This window comes from Staurois parvus, unplaced genomic scaffold, assembly GCF_062004578.1.
Source record: "Staurois parvus isolate SC_StPar_1 unplaced genomic scaffold, SC_StPar_1.0 ptg000230l, whole genome shotgun sequence".
Taxonomy (NCBI): Eukaryota; Metazoa; Chordata; class Amphibia; order Anura; family Ranidae; genus Staurois; species Staurois parvus.
The window spans coordinates 7,004,138-7,019,771 of NW_028318026.1; the positions used below are offsets into that span (position 1 = coordinate 7,004,138).

At 41.6% G+C, this 15,634-nt stretch overlaps 1 pseudogene; it reads right to left on the minus strand.

Annotated features, from left to right (window-relative positions):
• Nucleotides 1-2,638: 2,638 nt before the first annotated feature.
• LOC149460454 (b(0,+)-type amino acid transporter 1-like) lies at nucleotides 2,639-12,864 on the minus strand (annotated as a pseudogene).
• Nucleotides 12,865-15,634: the final 2,770 nt, after the last annotated feature.

Below are 15,634 nucleotides of genomic sequence, written 5' to 3' on the forward strand. Positions count from 1 at the left end.
TTAATTCACAATTAATATCACTGAGGAATACGGATTATTTTCCTCCAGGTAAGGAGGAAAGTACAGGGAAATGGATTAAAAAAGAAGATATCCAATTGAGAGATATAATGGAAGGACAGGAATTGAGAAAGGATTTATAAAAAGATAAAAGGGAACTTTTCATTAAAATAGATGAATGGAAATATCACCAATTAAAACACTTTGTCACAAAACCTTCCAAAACCGTTGAGATCGAGTTGCAACACACCTTCCTCCTCTCCTTATTTATTGGCTCATCCCACTAGCCAATCAGGTCTGATGAAAAGGCAGGTTGCCTAGAAACGCGTCACCGCCCCCTTGGAGGATTCCCAGCAACGTCCTGATGTCATTTCCTGCCCGGCGGCCATCTTGGATGTGCCTCAAGCTGGCTACTGTACCCACGCTGATGTGAGAGATCAGCAGTGCCTGCCCTGGATCACGGTTCTTATCTGCGCCGCGACTCCCGGTTACTGCGCCTGCCATCCTCGCCTCCTCCTGTGGGACCCGCCTACAGCGCCAGCCGTGCAACACCTTGGCATTGCAGCCATCCATTTGTGAGGTGCAGCACAGATGACATCCTCCTCCTTATATATTGATGCCTGATATCTACCCACGTCTTGTGAGTTTTTATAACCGTGTGTGCAATAAACTTTTATATTCATACTGCACTTAGTCTGGCGCACTTCTCTTTCTTCTACTGCAAAAATTTATAAGACCCTCACTGAGTTAGACACTTACACAAAGCCAATGTATATAGTTAAATGGGAAAGAGATTTGGGAATAGAGATAGATGAGGATAAACAAAGGAAAATATATAGATTAATACACGAGAATATAAGTATGAGAGAGGTGGAGGTAAACTATAAGTGTTTAACGAGATGGCACATTACACTGAACGTTGAGTATAAGATATGTGGGGAAAATTCACTAGGGTGCTGGAGGGGATGTGGAAAAATAGGCACATTATATCATATATGGTGGGAGTGCCCAAAGATCCAAGGTTTCTGGGAGATAATTGTCCAACTAATTGAGAATATCTCCAGGATAAAGATAGGACTGGACCCAGCAGTATGTCTACTACATAGTACAGAGTTATTAGTAAATAAATACAAGGATTCGGGTATATGGTGCTACCTAAATGCGGCGAAGGGGTTGATACCTAAGTTTTGGCATAGACCAGAGGTGCCGAAGATAGAGGACTGGGTGGAAAGAATTAATCAAATTTGTAAGATGGAGAGACTGTGTTATATGCAGGAAGACAGGATGGGGTTGTTCTCTAAGAGGTGGAGAAAATGGGAAGAATTTATGGTGAAATATATGAAGTAATTATGTGAGAAAGATGGAAGGATTTACATACCCTATATTCTCGTATGGAAGAGAGGTAATAGAACCAGAGTGGGTGGGTTTACATGGGGGGAGGGAGGTTTTTTTAATTAGGGCAGGGGGAAATTAGATAGAGGGGGGGTGGTAAATGGGAATAAAGATAGTTAGAAATGTTATTAAAGATATGCAAATTTGTATGAGAATAATGATGAAATATGTATTATATATGAAAAATAAATAAAAATTTAAATTAAAAAAAAAAAAAATCTCCTGTACTGTGTCCACAGTCTCTTGGTCATCCCCTGTACTGTCCGCAGTCTCTGGTCATCCCCTGTACTGTCTGCAGTCTCTTGGTCATCCCCTATACTGTCCGCAGTCTCTTGGTCATCCCCTGTACTGTCCGCAGTCTCTGGTCATCTCCTGTACTGTCCGCAGTCTCTTGGTCATCCCCTGCACTGTCCACAGTCTCTGGTCATCCCCTGTACTGTCCACAGTCTCTGGTCATCCCCTGTACTGTCCGCAGTCTCTGGTCATCCTCTGTACTGTCTGCAGTCTCTTGGTCATCCCGTATACTGTCCGCAGTCTCTGGTCATCCCCTGCACTGCCCGCAGTCTCTTGGTCATCTCCTGCACTGTCCGCAGTCTCTGGTCATCCCCTGTACAGTCTGCAGTCTCTGGTCATCTCCTGTACTGTGTCCACAGTCTCTGGTCATCCCCTGTACTGTCTGCAGTCTCTTGGTCATCCCCTATACTGTCCGCAGTCTCTTGGTCATCCCCTGTACTGTCCGCAGTCTCTGGTCATCCCCTGTACTGTCCGCAGTCTCTTGGTCATCCCCTATACTGTCTGCAGTCTCTGGTCATCTCCTGTACTGTGTCCGCAGTCTCTGGTCATCTCCTGTACTGTGTCCGCAGTCTCTGGTCATCTCCTGTACTGTGTCCGTAGTCTCTGGTCATCTCTTGTACTGTGTCTGCAGTCTCTGGTCATCTCCTGTACTGTGTCTGCAGTCTCTGGTCATCTCCTGTACTGTGTCTGCAGTCTCTGGTCATCTTCTGTACTATGTCTGCAGTCCATTGGTTCAGAACATTTTTTATCTTGTTTTCTGCCTCTAAAACCTAGGTGCGTCTTATGGAGTGAAAAATACAGTAATTACACAGGTTCTGAGGCTGATTAAATGCAGATAAGGCACTAAGTGAGTTTAATTGCCACCTTAATCAGCCACAGAACCTGTGTAATTAATATGTGTTCGGTTTTTAAGGGATGAGGTGGCAACACAATTATCAAAACAGCAAGATTATTATTACTTTTTGGAATCATCAAAGATATCAGTTGGGGAAATCTCAAGCAGCAACTGTAGATAGTAAGTGACTTTATCAAAGTATGGGATTTTCAGTTTGAAATGGACAAAGGGAATATAGATGATGATGATGCTGAACATAAACAGCAAAGCATAAAAATACTGCACTTTTTGATTCTGTACAATGGGAACCAGGACCAGAAATGCCAACACTCCAACAACACTAAATGCAAGAGGAAGAAAGATCAGAAAAACAGCACAAAAATGTTGTTTATTTTCTAAGTATATCCTCTATTTAGGGGTCATCATAGTCTTTTTATAATAAACGTCACTTCATAAATAGCGCCACTCATTTGTTTTTGCATTTTTTTTTTTATGTAGCGGTTTGTTCGTGGCCTTATGGAAGTAGGAAACAAAATAAAAATGTTGTCCTAGACTCTCTCTCTATAAACTTAAAGCTGAACTCTGGGTCCAAAAACATTTATTCAAAAACGTTCTTTATTCCTCAATAGCCAAAAAGGATCCACTTTGTGTGAGTCAAATGCCTTTGCAAATCCAATATTACCTATTACAAGTAGCAGTGACATCATTTTCCACAGGCTTGCATTCCCGAGACAGTGAACAGTCCTTGAGCTTGTTTTTTTTTTTGTTTTATTAGGGGAGTTGAACTTGGATGGGGTAGGGGTGTATGGGATGACTGTGTATGGGATGCCCAAGGAACAATAAACCGAGGACAACTTCTTGGCAACTATGTACATGTCCAAAGATAAAACCTTTTCTTCTTGGAGAGCTCTACAGCCTCTCCTGGTGTACCACCCCAGACCCCAGATAAATCCTCTTCTTTAACCAGTTGTTTGTAGGAATCTCGGGGCAAGGGGATCCAGTGCCTGCCACTGTCAGTTAAACAGTCTTGGTTAAGGAGCTAGTCAGATTTCCTGCCAGAATGTTCTTTTTCCTTTAATTGGCCCAGGGGGTGTAGGATTACCCATCCAATCTTTGCCTGTGAGCTGGCTTATACGTAGGTGGCTGCCTTCAGGCCTTCTGCTGGTCTGGCTCCTTTCCTGGCTCCACAGGTAGTCCTTCTTTTGGGGACTAGTGAGGCTGAGTGATCCCTCTTTCCAAGTCCAAGCCTGTAGGCAGGCCCCTTCCTACTGGGCCCCCTCCCAGGCTCCTGCATCTTGGCCTTCTTCACATCTTACACCCAAACTCTCCTCCTGCTCCTACTCACACTTAAAGGCCGCCCTAGCCCCATGCCAAACCTCCTGCTTGGGGATTGGCCAGAATCCTCTAAGTGTGCAGGCCAGCCACTCCTCACCCCCACCCACTGCTTCTAGAATCCTTTCCAAGATTCTAGAGCAAGGGGAGGTATTAGTGAACTGACTTGCAGAGCCTCTTATCCCTGACCAAAATTTGACCCTCTGACTATTTCCCCAGGCTGTTGCTCAGCTTCTCTATCTAAAAATTAGCAACTAGCTTCCCCTAGCTATCCAGAAGTGCTACACCAAATATTTCAGAATGGCAGTTGCAATGCTTTGAGTGCACATCAATTACCAGTGCTACCTACTATGCTGCTGACTCTCTGGGGTTTTTTTTTATCCTCCACCCCCCCCCCCCTTATATACACTTCTTTTTATTACTACAATAAGCTCACCTTTATTACTCCATTCCCCTGTTTCTTTAACTCTTTGGCATGGTTGAAAATAAATGTTGCACCTAAAGCAACCTCTGCTTAGGGATTGCTACATTTAACCCTCAGACACAGGGCTGAATTATTTCCTCTGGTTCAGATGCATACACAATACATACATTTAGATAGTAAGCCAAATTATGAGCGTTTCCAAGGTGTCACTTGAAAAGTAAAATCCTTTGATAACTTGTTTCTTCCTTGCAAATTTCTTAGAATGAAAAAAAAACTAAACACTAAATATAAATGTAAATTTAAAAAATACATGTCCGAGTGTTTGAAATAACATAAATACCATATTTTTTATTTTTTATTATGTATATCCTGGCTAGCAAAGAGAGGTGTTTGGATAATCAGTTTTAAACCTTCATTTAAAAAATAATAATATATAAGATCCATCATTTTCCTGGAATGATAATAAAAATAGCTGGATACACACTATATTGCCAAAAGTATTGGGACACCCCTCCAAATCATTGGATTCAGGTGTTCCAATCACCTCCATGGTCACAGGTGTATAAAATCAAGTACCTAGACATGCAGACGGCTTCTACAAACATTTGTGAAAGAATGGGTCGCTCTGAGGAGCTCAATGAATTCAAGCGTGGTACCGTCATAGGTAGCCACCTGTGCAATAGGTCCATCCATGAAATTTCCTTGCTACTAAATAGTTAGTGATATTGTAACAAAGTGGAAGCAACTGGGAAGAACAGGTGTAAAACACGCTGCCACTGGACTCTAGAGCAGTGGAAACGTGTTTTCTGGAGTGACGAATCATGATTCTCTGTCTGGCAATCTGATGGACGTGTCTGGGTTTGGCTGCCAGCAGAATGGTACTGCATTGTATCAGCTGTAACGTTTGATGGAGGGGGGATTATGGTGTGGGGTTGTTTTTCAGGGGTTTTGCTTGGCCCCTTAGTTCTAGTGAAGGATACTCTTAAGGCGTTAGCATACCAAGCCATTTTGGACAATTTCATGTTCCCAACTTGTTCATGGCCCCTTCCTGTTCTAACATGACTTTGCACCAGTGCACAAAACAAAGTCTATAAACACATGGATGAGCAAGTTTGGGGTGGAGGAACTTGACTGGCCTGTACAGAGTCCTGTCCTCAACCCTATAGAACATGTTTTGTATGAATTAGAGCAGAGACTGCAAGCCAAGCCTTCTCGGCCGACATCAGTGCCTGACTTCACAAATCCGCTTCTGGAATAATGGTCAAACATTCCCATAAACACACTCCTAAACTTTGTGAATAGCCTTCCCAGAAGAGTTGAAGCTGTTATAGCTGCAAAACGTGGTCCAACTCAATATTGAACCCTACAGACTAAGACTGGGATGCCATTAAAGTTCATGTCCATGTAAAGGCAGGCGCCCTAATACTTTTGGTAATATAGTGTATATTTAGATATGTATCTTTGGATGTATAGTGATTGCATATTGTTATTATATGTAAATGTTTGTAATTCTTCAATATGTACTTCTTGTCCCTCTTACAGGGAGGTGGTAGTGTCTTGGCTGAACTCCTAGTGGACTCCTTCCATGCAGCCAGAACAACCAGTTGGTGGGGGCATGTCTGGCACAGGTATGATCTTGTGGCACTAGTTCCAGGTGCACTACAGTCTGGAGCACATGTTGTTCATAATGCTTCTGCCAGGAACTTGGTTGTGGGAAAATCTGGAAGTGGCGTTGTGATGTCATGATGTGTGCTCCAGTTTGGAGTTTATGCTTCATTTGGAAAGATGCTGCCCAGTGTTGGAAGTGATGTAATTCCAGGAGCGGACAGGGGCTGAATAGGGGAGGTGCAAAGGGGTGGATAATAGGAGTCCCCTGCCACATGAACAGTTGGGTAGATGGTGGTGGACAGTGTGCACACCATTTTTCAGTCTACTTCAGGTACTACATCAATCTTTTGTTCAGCTGGCATGGAAATTCTGAAGGTGCTTTGCTGCTTATTATTATTACTATTATACAGGATTTATATAGCACCAACAGTTTACGCAGCACTTTGCAACATAAGGGCAGACAGTACAATTACAATACAATTAATACATAAGGAATCAGAGGTCCCTGCTCACTAGAGCTTACAATCTAAGAGGTAGGGTCAAGAGATACAAAAAGTAATAACTCTGGGGATGGGCTGATGGGGAAAATAAAAGTACAGTTGTTAGGTGAGGACAGGATAGGCCTCTGAAGAGAAGCATTTTCAGGGATCATCTAAAAGTGAACAAAGTAGGAGGTAGACATATTGGGATAGGTGTTCCAGAGGATGGGAGAAGTTCAGGAGTAGGTGAGCATGGGAGGAGGTCACAAGGGAGCTAGAGATCAGAAGGTCATGGGAGGAATAAAGAGAACGATTAGGTTGGTATTTTGAGACTAGGTTAGTGAAGTTGTGGACAGGGACGGACTGATGGGGCCCCCGGGCAATAGGGCATCATGGGGCCCCTGTGTACTTGCCCAAACTCAAAAAAGCCTATGAAAAAGGTACCAAGGGCATCTCATGGTGCCCCCTACTGTCCCCCTGTCCTCGGGCAGTGCCCGAGTTTCCAAATGGTCAGTCCGCCCCTGGTTGTGGATGAATTTTGAATTTTATTTTTTGGGTGAGTGGAAGCCAGTGGAGGGAATGGCAGAGAGGGGTAGCAGACACTGAGCGGTTGGTGAGGTGAATAAGTCTGGCAGCAGCATTCATGATGGACTGAAGGGGGGATAGCCTATGTAAAGGTAAGCCAATGAGGAGGGAGGTGCAGTAGTTGAGGAGAGAGATAACCAGGGAGTGAACTAAGAGCTTTGTGTTGTCATTGGTTAGGAAGGGGCATATTTTGGAGAGGTTGCAGAGGTTGAGGCAGCAAGCTTTGGACAAAGATTGAATGTAGGGCCAAAAGGATAATTCAAAATCCAGAATTACACCTAGCACCTTGGCATTTGGGGATGGGATGATAGTTGAGCTGTCGATCTTGGCCGAGCAGTCAGGGGAAGGGGTACATGGGGGAGGAAATATTATGAGTATTTCTGCCACAAGTGCACAGTCTGGTCATTTGCGACGTGAGGCAAATATATAGCAGTGGAGATTGTTATCCTTTATGTGGTTATATGGTCTCTACATGTAATGTTGGTAATTCTTTATTTGGTAATTTTCTATGTGGCACCCTCTAGTGTGCTACAAGTGTTAGTGTAGATAAATTTATTGTTGTATGACTCAAGGTAACTGTATGAGTCTATAATTAGGTCGGGTTACTGCAGGTCAGTGACTCAGCAGGTTGGGACTCTGTCGCCTTCACCTGGTTCTGGAGGATCATGGAAGCTTCCAGAAGACTGTGTAAAATCATTTTTTATACTTTATCAAACAATTGGGCAATATATTGTGTTTTTGTGCAGTAAAGTTCTAAAAAGTGTATTTTTCCCCAAAAAATGCATTTGAAAAATCGCTGTGCAAATACTGTGTGACATAAGAAATTTCAATACCCACTGTTTTATTTTCTAGGGTCTCTGCTTTAAAAAAATGTATACACCCTGTTCCAAATTATTATGCAAATTATATTTTTCTCATTTACCTAAATAATTGATGTAAATAACAGTCAGCATAACTCTCATGTTATCAACTATTAAGAGTACAATTCAAATTTTATTGAACAAACGTCCTAATGATAACAGTATTTTTTTTAAACATAAAACACTTCCAATGCACTGTTCCAAATTATTACGCACAGTAAGTTTCAAAACACTTTATAGTTATAAAGAACTGAAAATTGTCATTTGTTGTGTTTGCAGCATATTTACTGAAATCAAAAGCTATTTCAATCAAACTTTTAATAACATTTTAACTTTTTAAACTTTTTAACATGTCATGTTACATTTTAACATAGGACCCCTTATTTGAGAGCAACTTCACAAGTCTTGCATCCATTGAACTTGTGAGTTTTTGGACAGTTTCTGCTTGAATTTGTTTGCAAAATGTCAGAATAGCCTCCCAGAGCTGCTATTTGGATGTAAGCTGCCTCCTAACCTCATAGATCTTTTGCTTGAGGATGCTCCAAAGGTTCTCAATAGGATTGAGGTCAGGGGAGGATGGAAGCCACACCATGACATTCTCCCCTTTTATCCCATAGCAGCCATTGATGCAGAGGTATTCTTTGCAGCATGCGATGGTGCATTGTCATGCATGAAGACGATTTTATTACGGAAAGCATAGTTCTTCCTTCTGTACCAGGGAAGAAAGTGGTCAATCATAAACTCCACATACTTTGCAGAGGTCATCTTTACACCTTCAGGGACCCTAAAGGGACCGACCAACTGTGTTCCCATGATTCCGGCCCAAAACATGGTGGCCGAATAGAACTCTGGAGGACTCTACAACTTGATGTCCGTGGGACTCCAGAGGCACCAGCAGCTTCAAATATCTGTTTGCTGCTATGTAATGGTATTTTAGCAGCTGTTCTCTTGATCCGAAGCATGGATCTGGCAGAAATCTTCCTCAATGTGCCTTTATCTGCACGAACCCGTCTGTGCTCTGAATCAGCCACAAATCTCTTAATAGTGCGATGATCATGCTTAAGTTTTCGTGAAATATCTAATGTTTTCATACCTCATCCAAGGCATTGAACTATTTCACTCTTTTCGGCAGCAGAGAGATTCTTTTTCTTCCCCATATTGCTTGAAAATGGTGCTCTGCTTAATAATGTGGAACACCCTCCTTTAGTAGTTTTTCCTTAAATTGGGCTCACCGGCCAATCTAATTATCACAGGTGTCCGAGATTGTTTTCAGTGATCAAAAGAGCCCTGAGACACAATGCCATCCATGAGTTAAACTGAAAACAAAATATTTAATCTTTGTGACACTTAAATAGAATTTGCATAATAATTTGGAACAGGGTGTAATGTTTGGGGGTTCAATGTAAGTTTCTAGCAAAAAAAAACAGTTTTTCATGTAAACCAAAAGTGTCAGAAAAGGCTTGGTTTTCAAGTGAGTAGAAGAGTGGGTGATGTGTGGCCAGGGGCATATTTACCACAAGGCAAAAAAGGCATTTGCCTAGGATGGCATTTTTCAGGGGGGCAGCAGCATCGTTCAGGGAGGCAGCGGCATTTTTCAGGGGCGCAGCACCTCCCCCAAAAGGAAGGGATGGAAGAAGGGACACACGCAGCATGGGGAACAGGTGGGACCTGAGAGAAGCTGTGGGCTGCTTGATGGTGTATGCAGAGCCTGACTCTTGTTCCCGGGGATGTCCAGAGCTGTGAAGGCGAGTGTCTTCTCTCTTACATCGTCTGGCGGGGGGCGTTGCCAGTGTATGGGGGGTGCTGGTAGTGGAAGATAATCTCGAGTGGGGGGGCTGGGTAGTTGTTGGTCAATGTCAGGCTCTGTTCGTCGGGGAGGGGGGTGTTGTTCTGTGTCAGGGTCTCTCCTTGGGGGGGGAGCCAATTTTTGTTGTGCCTAGGGCAACATGAAACCTAAATACACCATTGCGTGTGGCATAAGCTTAATAATGTTGGCCTTGAAAACCCAGGATAGTAGAAGCAACCCCCCCAAATGCCCCCTTTTTGGAAAATAGACACTCCAAGATATTTGCTAAGGAGCATGGTGAGTATTTGTAGATCTCACATTTTTGGAAAAAGAAGAAAGAAAACAAAAATAAAAATGTTTTTCTTTTTCTTTTTCCAAACCCTGTGACAAACCCTCTGAAAAATACTTACCATGCTTCTTATCAAATTCCTTGGGTTGTCTACTTTTCAAAAAGGGGTCATTTGGGAAGGGGGGGGGGTGCTTGTACTATCCTGGCATATTAGGGCCTCCGAAACTATGATAGGTAGTGAGGAAGTGGCATGAGGAAATATGCCCTTTGAAAGCCTGGAGGTGGTCATTGGATGTTTGGGGCCTGTATGTGGCTAGGCTGCCAAAAAGCCTCTCACATGTGGTATCCCCATACTCGGGAGAAGTAGCAGAATGTGTTTTGGGGTGTTATTTCACATATACCCATGGCATGTTTGAGCAATATATCATTTAAGTGACAACTTTGTGTAAAAAAAAAAAAAAAAAAAAAAAAAAAAAAAATTCCAAAAATTAGTTCCAAAAAAAAAAATCTTCCATGGACTCAACATGCCTCTCAGCAAATTCCTTGGGGTGTCTACTTTCCAAAAAGGGGCCATGGGGGGGGGGGGCTGTACTGCCCTGGCATTTTAGCACCTCAAGAAATGTGATAGGCAGTCAGAAAGTAAAAGCTGTGTAAATTCCAATATACATACCATAGTTTTTAGACGCCATAACTTTCACACAAACAAATTGATAATCACGTATTCAGTTTTTTTTTTTACCAAAGACATGTAGCAGAATACAGTTTGGCCAAAATTTAAGACTAACTTTGATTGTACTGGATATTTTTTATAACCGAAAGTAGAAACATAATTTTTATCGTCTTTTTTTGTTATATCTCAAAAAATAAAAAAACAGTGGTGATCAGATACCACCAAAAGAAAGCTCTATTTGTTTAAAAAAAAGGACATAACTTTCATTTGGGTACAGCATTGCATGACTGCACAGTTACCAGTTGAACTAGCGCAGTGCCGAATAGCAAAAAAATAGTCTGGTCATTAAGGGGGGTAAATCTTCTGGAGGGCAAGTGGTTAAATATTGATTGTCTGAGTTTTTAATAGGAGTTTCTGTTATATTTCAGTATGTCAGCAAAAAAAGTGCTCCCTCAGAAAATTTTCCATGTGTTGTCAGTAAAAAAACTGTGGGAGGTTGGCAACTCTGGTGCATGGAGAAAGGAAATGGCTTTAAAAAAAGCCATTTCACTAAAACGCACCAGTTTTTTTGCTGAGGCACAGTGCTTTAGTAAACTAGACATCATCCAGTTGGGGTTTAGATCTACTTCAAGAAGCATACTATGTCTGATAGACAATACACAGCTATGGTCTGGAGAAAACATGTTCCTACCGTATATATAAAATTAACAGCTTGAAGGCATTACAGACATTTTCTGTTATGCCTCCTTTCTTTTAGATTAAGTTTACTGATAATCAGATAGTATATGGGAAAAATAAAACTTGGATGTCAATTAGGTGAGTTAGAAATATTAAGTAAAGTGATTGTAAAGGATATATATAATTTTTTAAATACCAAGCATTTCATACTTACCTGCTCCGTGCAATGGTTTTGCACAAAACAGCCCCAATTCTCCTCTTTTCGGGTCCCCTGTCGGCACTGCTGGCTCCTCCTACCCCATCTGGTGCCCACCATATCAAATTGCTTGCTATGGGGGCACACATGCGGGATTGCTCCCAAGGCAGCCCTGCCCTCAGCTCCCTCTACACTGGCTACTGCCACTATCTCTGAGCCATGTAGGAGAGAAAGAGACAGGAGAGCGCCCGTGCTTTCATACACAGCACTGGATCAAGATCAGGCTCATTTAAAGAATGACTGTATCTACTTGTGTATGCTTGTGGAGTTTTTCAAAGTGCCAAATGAGCATTGGCTTGGATGATTTTACCACAAAGATTCCAGCACTGGGGTGTAAAGAACAATTCCATACTCTGAAATCATATTAAAATGAAACTCCTGCAAAATCCTGACCCTTACCCTAAAACTAAACCATTCTTAAAATGACCTTTATCTAAACTCCTAGCTGTGTACTTACACGTCCTGTACTGGGCTGAGATCACCAAGATTCCTGAGAAACTTTTCCAACGGAACTGAAAAGATAAAAAGTCATGACTAATAATCCAACAACCCTGTGCATTGATTGTTGGATCCAGCTGGCCCGAACCCACCTGTACCATTCCTATAAAACGAATTACATAAAAATATTCATAAAAGAAAATACAGATACAGTACATACCTGTCATATAGTTTAGGTTGTTCCATCCATCATAGGCATACAGCACTTGATAAAAGGCCTCTGCAGTTTGTGCTGTATTTGGAACTTGTTCGTTAAAAGCATCTTGAAAAGGCTCTGAAGCTTCTGGTTTAGCTGCAAACTCGATGAAGTCATAGACAATAATAAGTGCCAAGGCCAGCATTTTGAGGATTGTGAATATATTTTGAACACGTGGCCAACCTGATACACTTAGAATTTATGACTCTCAAAACCAGAAGAATTCCAGTAGCTAAAGATTTCTTGAGACGATCAGGTGGGGGACATCCTCCATAAAATGGACGACTGACATAGTTGACAAAGATCAAGGCTTTGACAGCAATGGATATGGCCTTATAAACAATGTTAATGTCCAAATGGTTACAAAAGCTGGTATAGGTCCCAGTCCTCTCTTGATATGGTAATATTTTTCACCAGTGAATGGCAAAGATGAACCCAGTTCTGCATAACAAAGGGCACACAATATACAGAACACCCCATAAGCTGCCCAAATGCATAGCGTCACACCAATGTTGAGCTTTGAATATTCCAGAACACCTTTAAGAGAGACAAATATTCCAGAGTCTATAATGCTGCCCACCAGAAAGCTCACGCTATCAAAAAAGCCCAAATGTCTTTTCAAACAAACTTTTCCATCTGTTTCATTGGTATCTGGATCTTGTGATAGTGGCTGTGACATCAGCATCTTGCTATTAGGCTTGCTATTAATGACAGAGGTGTCAGATCAGTGACTGTTTAGTTACACACAGATTTATAAGAGCAAGTCTGCTTGTTCATTAAACAGACTTCACATTCCTAAACTTTGTGGACAGCCTTCCCAGAAGAGTTGAAGCTGTTATAGCTGCAAAGGGTAGGCCAACTCAATATTTAACTATACAGACTAAGACTGGGATGCCATTAAAGTTCATGTGCATGTAAAGGCAGGTGTCCCAATACTTTTGGCAATATAGTGTATCATGTCGTACTCCTCTTGGCACTACACAATACTTTTTCCCAGCGCATTCAAAACCAACCAACTCCCCACTTTATACGATGCTGCCATAATTGTAATTCCCAAGCCAGGTAAAAATGCTATGAAATTAGACTCTTACAGACCCATATTTTTATTAAATACGGATACTAATTTAGTGACAAAACTTTTAGCCAATCACTTTGCCGCACTTATTCATAAATTAATACATATGACTATGGCCTTGTGCTGCACAGAAAATTTCCAGCTTTAGGGATAGCAATGTAAGTGCTAGCAAGCTAGCAGGGTATACATGATCAGATTCTTGCATCAAAACGAGTGATGCTGAGATTTCTCTGTATTGTGACAGGGGGATAAGGAAAACTCCCATGGGAAAGAGGAAAATAAACCAGATGAAAAAAATATTTATTCCTAAAGATCATTCTCTATATTGGGGAACTGGAGAAAGTGCAGAGAAGGGCAACAAAACTGATAAGAGTAACAAAAGGAGCTCAGCTATGAGGAAAGATTAGAGGAACTGAATTTATTCTCTCTTGAGAAGAGAAGATTAAGGGGGGACATGTTCAATATGTAAAAATACATAGGTGATCCATATAATGAACTTGGTGTAGAATTATTCACTTTAAGGTCATCGCAGAGGACAAGGGGGCACGCTTTACATTTGGATGAAAAGAAATTTAATCTCCAAACACAGAAAGGTTTCTTCATAGTAAGAGCTGTGAAAATGTGGAATAGACTACCTCAAGAGTTGGTTCTGGCCAGCTCAGTGGGTTGCTTTAAAAAAGGCCTGGATTATTTCCCAGATACACATAATATAACTGGATGCTTACATTTATAGTTAAAGTTCATCCAGGGATTATCTGATTGCCTCTTAGGGGATCAGAAAGGGATTTTTTCCCCCTGCTGGAGCAAATTGGATCATGTTTTACTGCATGTTTTGCTTTTCTCTGCATCAACTGGGTATAGAATTGTGTATATGGGATTGTATATTTTTAGTTTCCTTTTTATTGATTGAACTGGATGGACTTGTGTCTTTTTTCAACCAGACTAACTATGTAACTATGTATATATAGCCAGCAGCCTGTGGTAACAGCCAGAACAAGGTGGAAGGATGGAGGGATCGGAGAGTTCCACAGCTAAGGCACATCAGATCAGGGAAGGATCCTTAGCAACATGTAGAAGACACAAGGTAGCCAAAGTGCAGGACTTAGTAAATTGGAAACAAATAACCACACTTACATCAAGGTAAGAGAAGTGCTGCTTGAACGTGGAGGGAAACAGTGTGTGTGTTGATGGAGTACAGAGTCTGCAGAGTGGCAGCCACTGTCACAAACATGGAACCAGACTCACCGGGGAGATGGAGAGGTGGAGTTTACGGCCATCCCCAATGAACCATGCAATCACCGGGAAGTGGAAAGGGGTGTGCGCAACGCATTTCAGAGGCTCGTCTCAATTTTCAAGTGCAACCAATGATAGAGGGGAGAAGCTTAATATACCAGCAGACAGTAAACGTGGACAGGAGCCAGGCAGGAACCAAGAATGAGTTGACAGCTTTAAACCAGCCAATCAGGATCTGTCAAATTCCAATTCAATGAACTGGGGGTTGTGTGTGTACAGTTGCCCAGCAGAGGTGGGTTATGGATGACAGCTCAAGGCAACCTGTCAACACATCTGTCAGAATCACAATGTGAATGATGACAACAAAGTATTAGTAAGGACTGGTGGTAGTGTGTGTACAGAAGCTGAATGGGATTGTGGATAACAGTTTAAGGCAAACTGCAAAAAACGTTCTACCCAGGCATTTAACTTTTTAATATAATCCAGATTTACACATGTCATTTTACTATCCCTTTTTACCTAATCACTTAGGATACTTGACACTTTATTATCAGGACAGTAAATTTGCTTTTCTCATATATTTTTACATTTTCTCATATTTGTGATATACTTCTCTTGATAATATCCTCTAGATGTATTTTTTCATTTTCTATGAGATATATATAAATACATTTTTCAGGTTTTTATAATTATTATACACTCACAGGCCACTTTATTAGGTACACCCTGCTAGTTCCAGGATGGACTCCCTTTTCCCTCAGAATTGCCTTAATTCTTCATGGCATAGATTCAACAAGGTGTTGGAAACATTCTTCAGAGATTTTGGTCCATATTGACAGGAGTTACTGTTGCCTTTTGTAATATCTCAAACCAGTCTGCTCATTCTCCTCTAACCTCTGACATCAACAAGGCATTTTCATCCACACCACTTCTGCTCACTGGATATTTTCTCTTTTTTTTTGCCATTCTCTGTAAACCCTAGAGATGGTTGTGCGTGAAAATCCATGTAGATCAGCAGTTTTTTAAATACTCAGACCAGCCCATCTGGCACCAACAACCATACCACGTTCAAAGTCACTTAAATCCCCTTTTTTCCCCATTCTGATGCTCAGTTTGAACTTCAGCAAGTCGTCTTCACTATGTCTAA